This window comes from Strix uralensis, chromosome 32, assembly GCF_047716275.1.
Source record: "Strix uralensis isolate ZFMK-TIS-50842 chromosome 32, bStrUra1, whole genome shotgun sequence".
Classification (NCBI taxonomy): Eukaryota; Metazoa; Chordata; class Aves; order Strigiformes; family Strigidae; genus Strix; species Strix uralensis.
The window spans coordinates 2463759-2473581 of record NC_134003.1 but is presented as its reverse complement, the minus strand read 5'-3'; the positions used below and the strand labels follow the sequence as shown (position 1 = coordinate 2473581).

General features: G+C 50.1%; 1 long non-coding RNA gene across 5 annotated transcripts; it reads left to right on the top strand.

Annotated features, from left to right (window-relative positions):
- The first annotated feature begins 410 nt into the window (after window positions 1-410).
- Window positions 411-2346, top strand: LOC141936221 (uncharacterized). Of its 5 annotated transcripts, none has more exons than XR_012626707.1 (3): window positions 411-996; window positions 1812-1892; window positions 2015-2346. It is a non-coding gene; the product is annotated as an uncharacterized LOC141936221 (long non-coding RNA). The 5 variants fall into 5 exon arrangements; XR_012626704.1 differs by having other exon boundaries at window positions 1812-1897; XR_012626706.1 differs by lacking the exon at window positions 2015-2346 and having other exon boundaries at window positions 411-812; window positions 1812-1964.
- The last annotated feature ends 7477 nt before the right edge of the window (window positions 2347-9823 follow it).

Genomic DNA, 9823 nt, shown 5'->3' with positions numbered 1-9823 from the left:
CTCGTGGGGGTTTTGCGCGACCGCTTGCGCGGGGGTGAGGCTGCAGGCGGCGTTTTGCGAGTGGGGGTTTGCGCGGGGGGGGGGGGGGGGATGTTTGTGCGCGAGGTTTTGCGCGTCCGGTTGCGTGGAGGAGCGCTGCGGGCGGAGTTGCGCCATGGGTTGTTGCGCGCCCAGTTGCATGGCGGGAGTTTGCATCCAGTTTCCCCTCTGTCTCCTTGCGCGGGGCTCCGCAGCCGAGTTATTATTACACGTGGGATTTTGCAGGGGGGGGGGGCGGTTGCATCACCCGGGTGATGGTGCGGGGAGGGGGGGCGGGATGCGTGCCCCGTTGCGCACGCGTGGGGTCGCACCCGCTCCTGGGGGCTCTGAGGGGGGGGGTGGGGGGAAGGTGCTTCTCAGCTGCGGGATTCTCCCGTTAAAACTTGTCTGTGGTCAACTTGGAGCTGCCGTGCCCCGGTAGCGGCTCCCCACCGACGGCTGCTTGCGGTTAAAATTGAAAAAAAAACCCAAAAAACCCAAAACCCAACCACAAATAAAGGATGTGGAAACCCCTCGACTAGGGAAACGCGCGGGGGACGATGCGACGCCAAAGCGAAACCCGTTGGGTCTGGCCAAACCTCAGCGTGGGCTTCCCGCAGCCCCCCATGACCGAGAAGCTGCTGTTGTTGCTGTTAATTTGCATTAATTTTTGTTAATATTAATGAGGGCGGCTTTGCCAACACAGGATATCTAGGGGAAGGCGGATGCGGGAGCAAACGGCTCCGCGGTACCATAATTCTCCAATTTCCAGGCACCTCTGGGTGGATATATCGGTTTGTATACATCTGGAAGCACGGAAAACTTTTTTGCTATTTAAAAAATATTTCTATATTTAAAATACAGGAAATACCCAACTCGGCGGCTGCGGAATCGTGCCCGTAAGCCACTCGCATCCTTAGTGCTGAGCACAGACAGGAGGGCTTTGCCAGACTGGAAGTGTTAGTCCCTCCTAGACAAGTTAATTCCAAATATTTATATGTGGATTCTTTTAACTTGGAGACACAAATAGCCGGAGACATTTTGGCAACTCGGTGACAGAACAAACAAACAAAAAAAAACCCCAACATGGGAATCTACTGGTCTATTCTGCTTTGTGTAAACCGAGCGGAGAAAATATTTCCTGTTTCAGGCTCAAACAGTGAGAGTTCAGCCAGTCTGTTTCTCTGGTTATTTGAGAAGGGGTTAAAAATGGGGTCAGAAAGCCTGAATCTCGCCAATCGGGTGCCATATTTGGGCTGGAAGGGATTTTATTTTAGGGGGTCGTGAATACAAAGTCACCCGCTGGTGTAGGAAAGTTTTACAGAAGGGGAGAACCCCCGGGAACGCTGAGCATCGCTTTGTCCAAAATTGGAATTTATTGGTGATCGCTGATACTGAAATGCTTAAAAATAGACATTTGGAAATAAAAGTTTGTTGGGGGAATTGAGGCAGATTCACCTATATTGTGGGATTTAAACCGAATCTGCGATCCCCTGCTATTGCCATTGCCCGCATCAGGATGGATTTAATTTTGAATTTGGTGGCTGCTTTTGGACAGCAGCAGAAAAAAAGCATTTTAGGGTAAAAGCTGAACCTGCAAAGTATCTGTAACGTTGATCAGCCAGAAAAAATGAGCGTGTTTGGTCTGACGATGCAGCGAGGCGGCGGCCTCCCCGCGCAGCCGCTGGGCTCGCCCCTCGTCCGGTGCCCGTTTGCTGATCCGTGAAGTAAATGGAAGAAAAATGACAGAGTTAAGGAATAAAAGGAGAATTACACCCCTTTTTTTGTTTCAGATCCAGGTGCTCCCTGTGATGCTGGTGGAAATGGTTCGTGCACTCGGTGCCGCCGCTCGTGTCGGGGCTGTAAGATCTGACGTAAGGTTGGTCTCGATACCGGGACCCTGAGTGAAGACAATAACTTCGGAATAATAAATGCAGGAGACCAGTCCCAGCCCTCATCACTAATTGTACAAATCCGCCCAAATTCATCTTAACAGGTCTCTGAAACGGGGGGTTGCAAACCCCAGGGCCGGTTCCCTCCTCGCTGACCCCGCGCCGGGCGGCTTCCAGCTGCTCTGCCGCAGTCGTCTGCGTTTTCCTGCACGTCACCGGTGGGTTTGGGGGTGAAACCGGGTCGCTGTGACCCCCCCGGGGCTGCTCCTCCACCAGTGCTTTGCAAAAAGCAGAACCGCCAACACCTGCCGTGAGAAACAAGCCCTGAAGCCGCCTCAGCCCCTTTTATTTTTTTTGCATCTGTGAAGTCACGGGGGCTGGATGCCCTTTCTGAGGCTGAATCATGTTAAATGCGTCCAAAATGCGGTTTACCTGAGCAGAGGGCGAGCAGAGCTGCATCAGCGCCTGCTCCGGCGCTTCCCCGCGCTCCCACGAAGCCCCCGTGGGCCGCAGCTCCCCCGGGATTTGCATCCGGATCCTGGGCGTCGTGCTGAGACCAGGTGCAGCACAATTTCTTTCTCGAAGCGTTCGATAAGGTGCTGCTAGAAAACCACCAGAGACCTTGAGAGACCTTCCGCTTGCTTCTCACCCGAAGACAACTGGGAGAGGTTTTCAAAACCGGAGGGAAATCGGCTTTGTGTTAAAGCAGCTTATCCCGGGGAGGTTTGCCGGGAGAGCTGGGCGGCCGCTGGCAGAGCCGAGGAGCGTCGCACCAGCGCTGAAAAAAGGGGTAAAATCTGGGAAAGCAATTCGGGAAAGTATCCGGACGCGGCGCGGGAGGATGGCTTCAGCCCCGGCCGACAGAGGAAAAGCTCCCGGGTCTACGGCTGGAAATGACCCTGGGTGAGACCTCGGCTTTCCTATTAGAAACGCAGGCGTGCTTTTCTACAGAAAAAATGAAAATAACACCTTAAACGCTTATTATTTTCACAGTTACAAGTGCGGTTGCTCACTCTCAGTATCAAATGCAAGACTGCAGGTCCTGCAACAGAAAACCCGGGTTTTTCCCCCACTCAGAGCTCCGCGGGTTGGACCCGGGACGTTGGGGGTGGCCGAGGATGCAGGGCCCGATGTTTGTGGGAAGGTGCATTTAGTGTTGCAAGAAAAAAAAGAATATAAACTAAAGAGATTTTGGTGAATAATATCAGCTTTGGGAAAGCGGTGAGGTCATTTCCAGCTACACTTCGTTAGTTGTCATTAGGTCAGGACATACCTTATCCTAAACGCTAGAGTGTAGTTTTTGGCCCTTTGTTCTGATCTGGAAATGAGCTATAAAACTAAGCCGGGTTTTTACAATAAATTGGGGTTATTCTATATGTCTTCATCTATTTAATAACTTCTCTGTGTGGTTGGGTTGGCCTCGTGCTTTTGGAAAGGGTTTGTGGTTTTCCGTCCCTCGGTGTCAGGAACAGCTGCTGAGTAGCGATGCCACTAATTATTTAGTAATATTTTTTTTTAATGAATAAACTTAACATGCACATATTTTATTTTCCCTTAATTTTTTTTTCTTCATTGCAGGGTTGAAAATCTCAACGCTGTGTGTTCAGACATCATTTTCCAGAGCTCTCCTAGGCAAAGCTCAGCATTTTTTATCAACTTTTATAGCAGCGAGGAGCCAGGAGGTGGCACTGGCTGGCAGCACATTCAGGTCTCGCTCCCTTCAGCAGCTCCTGGCCCTGTTTCAGAGCCTCCTGGCTGCCCTAGAAAATAAAATACTTCTACTTTTTCAAGGTTGGGAGCCCGGCTAACCCCGCGAGGCGGCAGGACTGGCCGGCGACGGCACCGCCCGTGGCACCGCTGCTCCGTGGCTGTAGAGGAGGTGGATGGGTTGGGGCTGTACCTGCTCCGGCAGACCGAGGAGTTTCTCCCTGGGGTTTTGAAGGTGTGCTCGAGCGAGTTTGGAGTTCTGCAAACCCGGGGCCGTGCGGATGTGGCCACCGTGAGCTCTGCCCGCTGGGTTGACTCAACCTCCGTTGACTTGCAGGAGCTCCAAGACCACGTCGGGTGCAGCTGGATCAGGTTTGCTGCCCCTCCTTCCCCAGAACTCTTCCCAGGAAAAGCAGCGTAGACACGCAGAGTGTGGAATTGCTTTTTTTTCCCCCAGCTGGGCCAAGAGGAGCCTTACAAACTCCGATTTCTCAACCAAAAAACCTCATTTCTGGCACAGTTTGTTCTCTATGGGGAGCTGATGAGGGCTATGCTGGTTGGAGGGGCTTTTTTTTTTTTTTTGTCCAACTTATTGCACCACCGATGCTGCTGGTGTTTCTAGAAAATAAATAGTATTAAGAGCAATTCTGGAAAGACCTAAGTGGGGGACTTCTGCCTAGGTAGCTCCTAGCTTGTGTTTTATGGGTTTAGATGGTCCTTTTGATGGGACAAGCGCTTTACAAGTTTCTTGCGTTTGTTATTCCTGTTCTGCTAGTTGCTGGTGTGGAAGGTTTGTCCCCGAATTTAACGTGGTGGCTTGGGAAGATGGGACGTGGTGGTCCCCAAGGTGCTGAGGATTTCCTGGAGAAATGGGGTGGGAATTGGGGCAGGAGGAGCCCAGCTCGGGGCTGGATGGGGCTGGGGTGTTCCTTGTGCTTTCCTGAAGGGTGTTGGTGGCTTCACGCTGGAGACTGAACGCTGATTGTTAGTAATTTTATTGGCAGGAGTTCATATTTACAACAGAATAATAGGAAATAGGAAAGAATCTAGTCATTACAAAGCTCTTCAGTGTTTGCACAGCTTTTATGGCTCGGGACGGCACGATCCATCTGTTGAAAACTTCGTACATAAAGTCACAACTGTACTAAAAACAGAGGCGGCCGCTTCGTTCAGAGGATGTAATTTCCAACGCGGTGACGATGTTCTTTTCTTCGTCAAAGCCATCGTGTCTGAAACGAGGGGAAAAGGTGAGGAAGTGGTTGCCGCGTCCTACTATTGTGTTTCAAGGGTGCTCGCGTCGGGACGGGGATTTTGTGTGCACCTGGGATGTCAGTGAGCTTCGGGCTCCGGAAAAAAGGGGATTTGGGTGGTTGAGCAGTGGATGTGCCTGGGGCTGAGACCCACTTTGGCCCAGGGGATACCAAAGGGGTGTTCACGCTGCTGAAACTCCGGAAAAATACCCTAAAACGCCTTTTCCAGGTCGTTAGTAGCAATTAAAGCTTCTTTGGTTGTCGCTAGCATTGCAGCTGGATGCCCAAGGTTTAATTATTTTTTAATTCTTTTGAAAAGTTGCTGCAAAGCGCTGAATTGAAAGAATTGAGTTTTGGTGGCTTAAAGACAGGTTTTTAGTGAGTGCTTAAATCCTACCGGGCTTTAGTACCTTCTGAGGAGGGGCTGGGGAGTCATAGCAGGAGCCCCAGGAGGCTGAGGAGGATGACGAGGGGGAGGTGGCACCGCAGGGACGATCCCACCGACTCCTGAAACTCCTGGCAAGCCGATGGAAAGAAATCAGTCAAAAATCGCTTTTTTTTGAAATTGTGCTAAAACCCAGAGGCAGAGTTCGTGCCCTGACGAGCTCCTCTGCCTTCCCACCTATCCCTGGTGATCGCTCCTTGGGGGAGAAACCCCGTCACTGCCCGTATCCGCAGCTGATTCCCGTGTCCATCGCTGACACCGGGGCGGGGGCTTCCTCTTCTGCAAATCCCTTCCCCAAAGCCCTGACGGTGCTCGGGTGGATTTATAGGAGAAGGAATAAGCTACGATATCACAACACCAGATTAACTTGTATCCTGAGGGATCCCTCATTGGGACAGGTTTGATATTATTTAATTAGGAAAACTGGGAATTTCTCCTTCTCCGAGCTGCTCCTGTGCAAACTGGCAAAAAATAAACCCATGGCCAACTAACCACAGCTATCGCATGCCCAAACGCGTTTGATTTGTTCAGTTACTCAAAACCAACATTTTAAATCCCTTTATTTCTTCCTGGGACAGCGCTTTCGACAAGGAAATTTTTCAGAAATACGAAGAGAAAGTCCAACTCACCTCATAGAAATACACGGTGGGTATTAACGTGGTGTTCTCAGAGTAATATTCTACTGTTGCGTATAAGTAGTCGCCTGGAACGAAAGGATTGTCCTGATGAGCCTGTGTTAATATTTAGTGTAACCAGGGAGGCGTCTTACCCGCTCAAGCCGTTATAACAACACCGAGCATCAATTCTGGGGGTTGGAAACTGGATTTTGGGGGCTGAGTTTGCTTGTGAGCAGCGGTGGCAGCCGGAGGGTGCAGAAATTGTGGCAAATCTCTGCCCCGGAGCAGCTACCGGGGTTATCTCCGCTCTTAGGGCATCTCAGTAACCTTTTTAGCTCAGTGAGATGTGATTTCAGATCGGTAACTGGGGGGAGAACAGCTCCAGAAAAATTCTACTTTTAATGTTTTATGGTTTATACCACCCTTGTCCAAGCATCACTTACTTTATAGCGGTCAGGGCATGTATTTCCTACGGGTTATTCACATTTGTATCATTGGAGGTGCCCGAGGTGGTTCAGATACAAATGTTTTCATCTGAGGGGGTCTCCAGAGGCTCCTTTTAAAGTCGGTGGACATACTGGGTACCAGCTGCTCTCCACTGGCACTAACGGGGTCGGGGGGTGCTCTGTGCACCTCACCCAGCGTTAGGTGAGATGAGTCCCACCCTTCTATCATGACGTTATTACTGCACGTCTTTTCCCCTCTGAATAATCAAGGTAATTCAAATTAATCTGAGTAACTCGGATAAATAAACTGCTGCTGCTTTGCCTGCGTGTCCTGCCTGAGCACCCGCGGTGGCTGTAACCAGCCACTCGAATTCCCACCCAGCCACAAATTAGCAAACCTCTTATTTCATCGCAGCAGCATCTCCCCGGAGCTCAGATCCGTTTTCCTACGGGTATTTCTGTAAAGCTCCAGCACCGTGAGGACCCGGGGCCACGGCAGCCCTTTAGTTTCCTTCTGCTGCGCGCGGCAGCCTCGAGCTTTTGACTTAAATTAAAGGTCGAGGGCGCTGAGTCTGTGCCGGTGGCAACAGAGGGTGGTGGGATGGGCTCAGTGTCCCGTGGGGGTTGTTTGTAATTGGAGGGGACTCGATTCAGTGGCTTCTCGGCGCCTTTGCGTTGGTTTATGTGGGCGAAGCCTCATCTCCCTGCCTGGAGGAGGCTGGATGGAGACCTCCCAGCATCCTTTCCAACCCCGATCATTCCAGCTTACTCCTGCAGCTTGCATAAAATGATCAAAAAACCAAAACCAACAAGAGTTTCTCACTGAAACGAGATGCGTAGTCGTATAAAAACTCTGTTATCTCCTCCTCCTCTTCTTCTATCTCAGCATTCCCTAAAAAGAAACAAAAAACGGACAGTTCATCATCTGGCACCGTAAGCGGAGACTCGCATCAAGCTGGTTGGATTCGGTTTCACACGGATGGTTTCACTGATTTATTGGCGCTTTGTGCAAAAGCTCTTCCCTGGTGGGAGTAATGGATTCGTAATCTGGCCCGTGATTAAATCAGAGACTCCGCAACAAAACGTATCATGTTGCAGACCAGAGCTCGTCCCAGGTGGGTTTTGTCCCTTTATTTTGGGTGCAGATGTGCCGGGAGAGGGAGGTGCAGTAATGGGCTTGCAGCCCTCCCGCTGCACCCCGTACCCCAGATTTATTTTGGGGTGCATCTCAGCTCTGCTCCGTGCGTTTTGAGCCGCTCCTCAGCCACCGACCCGGCTGCTTTGGTCCTCGTGTGCCTTTTGCTGTGAAATTGCTGAAGGGTCAGAAACGAGATTCACATTTCCTTGGGGCTGAGTCACTATAAATAGATTTCTGAACCGTATGATGTTGGCAAAGTCATATCGAGGCTCTCATTTCCCTTTTCTAAGTTCAAGGTTCAGTGTGTTTTGGTTTTTTGGGGGCCTTATAAAGCAGACTAATTGGGAATATTTAATATTATAATACATAAGATAATATGATCAGATGCCCCTACAATGACATAATAAAACACTCATACAACAATATAAGACTATTATGATATTAATATTTTAATACTCGTAATATTAATTATCATCTTAATATTGCAAGTTCTACTATTAATAACTAACGATGCCATTAGTTGTGCCCGGGGCCAGCTGTAGTTCTGGGTTCCCCTCTCTAAAACTTCCCACCCTTTCCTAACGTAGCCCCGAGTTTCTCGGTGCCGGCAGCGGGCTCAGAGAGAGAAACCCAAATCCAAACCCTCCCCTCATTAGGAAATGATCTGAAAACAGTGACCCAGCCTAAAAATTTCTACTCCAGCATCAACGCCCTGGGGAAGGAGCCTGAGCTTTGCGGGTCGTGACCCGGCGCAGCCTCGTCCGTCGCTGAGCCTCGCTGCGGAAAACCCCTCGGCCCATCCTGTCCCCATCCCCAGCTTTTGGGGAAACTCGGACCCAAGGGGGGAGCTGCGTGACGTGACGTACCCCCATGCACCCCCGCGCCTTCCCACGCTCGCCCTCCCAAAACACTCCGCCCTTTTGGCTCTGGCAGCGTAAACTCTGGGGCACGTTATCCCACGCACGGAGGTTTCTGAGAAAGTTATTCCAAGTTGGCCTCTGTATTTACACTGGAGCCGTGCTGGGAATAATAGAGGGGTTGGATGGCCACAAAGAGCTTCCATCTGGAAATTCCCTCTCCGCAGCCACATTTAACCCCTCGTGTGATGGTTTTGCACTGGGCTTCGTTCCTGCGGCGCGGTGGAGGAGGAGGAGGAGGAGGAGGAGGAGGAGGGCTCTCTGCAGCCAGCAGCTGTCTCACCTTCCCTCGCTGCGCGTGTGCTCGTCCCCATTGAGCTTCAGGTTCCCGCTTCGAGCAGCCGCTCGTCCCTCCCGGGCGCAGCCGCTGCTGCGGTTTTCCTCCCTCAATTGCCCTGACTTTGGTTTCTCTGCATCGCCAAAGCGCCCACCTAATACTTCAGGAAATCCTGTTTGGTTTGGGGTTTTTTTCCCCCCTTGCCTATATCTGTCTCAATAGCTCCCAGCTGTATATTGTGAATTATTTTGAATGCAACGTGGAAAACATTAATTATTAGACTTTATTCTCCGAGCACATGCTGTGTTCTGCAGGCACAGACTAAATTCTCCAAGCACAGACTAAATTCTCCAAGCTCAGACTAAATTCTCCAAGCACAGACTAAATTCTCCAAGCACAGACTATATTCTCCAAGCACAGACTAAACTCTCCAAGCACAGACTATATTCTCCAAGCACAGACTAAATTCTCCAAGCACAGACTAAACTCTCCAAGCACAGACTAAATTCTCCAAGCACAGGCTATATTCTCCAAGCACAGACTAAATTCTCCAAGCACAGACTATATTCTCCAAGCACAGACTAAACTCTCCAAGCACAGACTAAATTCTCTGAGCACAGGCTAAATTCTCCAAGCACAGGCTAAATTCTCCGAGCACAGACTATATTCTCCAAGCACAGACTAAACTCTCCAAGCACAGACTATATTCTCTAAGCACAGACTAAATTCTCCAAGCACAGGCTAAATTCTCGAAGCACAGGCTAAATTCTCTGAGCACAGACTAAATTCTCCAAGCACAGACTAAACTCTCCAAGCACAGACTATATTCTCTAAGCACAGACTAAATTCTCCAAGCACAGGCTAAATTCTCGAAGCACAGACTATATTCTCCAAGCACAGACTAAATTCTCCAAGCACAGACTAAACTCTCCAAGCTCAGACTAAATTCTCCAAGCACAGACTAAATTCTCCAAGCACAGACTATATTCTCCAAGCACAGACTAAACTCTCCAAGCACAGACTATATTCTCTAAGCACAGACTAAATTCTCCAAGCACAGACTATATTCTCCAAGCACAGACTAAACTCTCCAAGCACAGACTATATTCTCTAAGC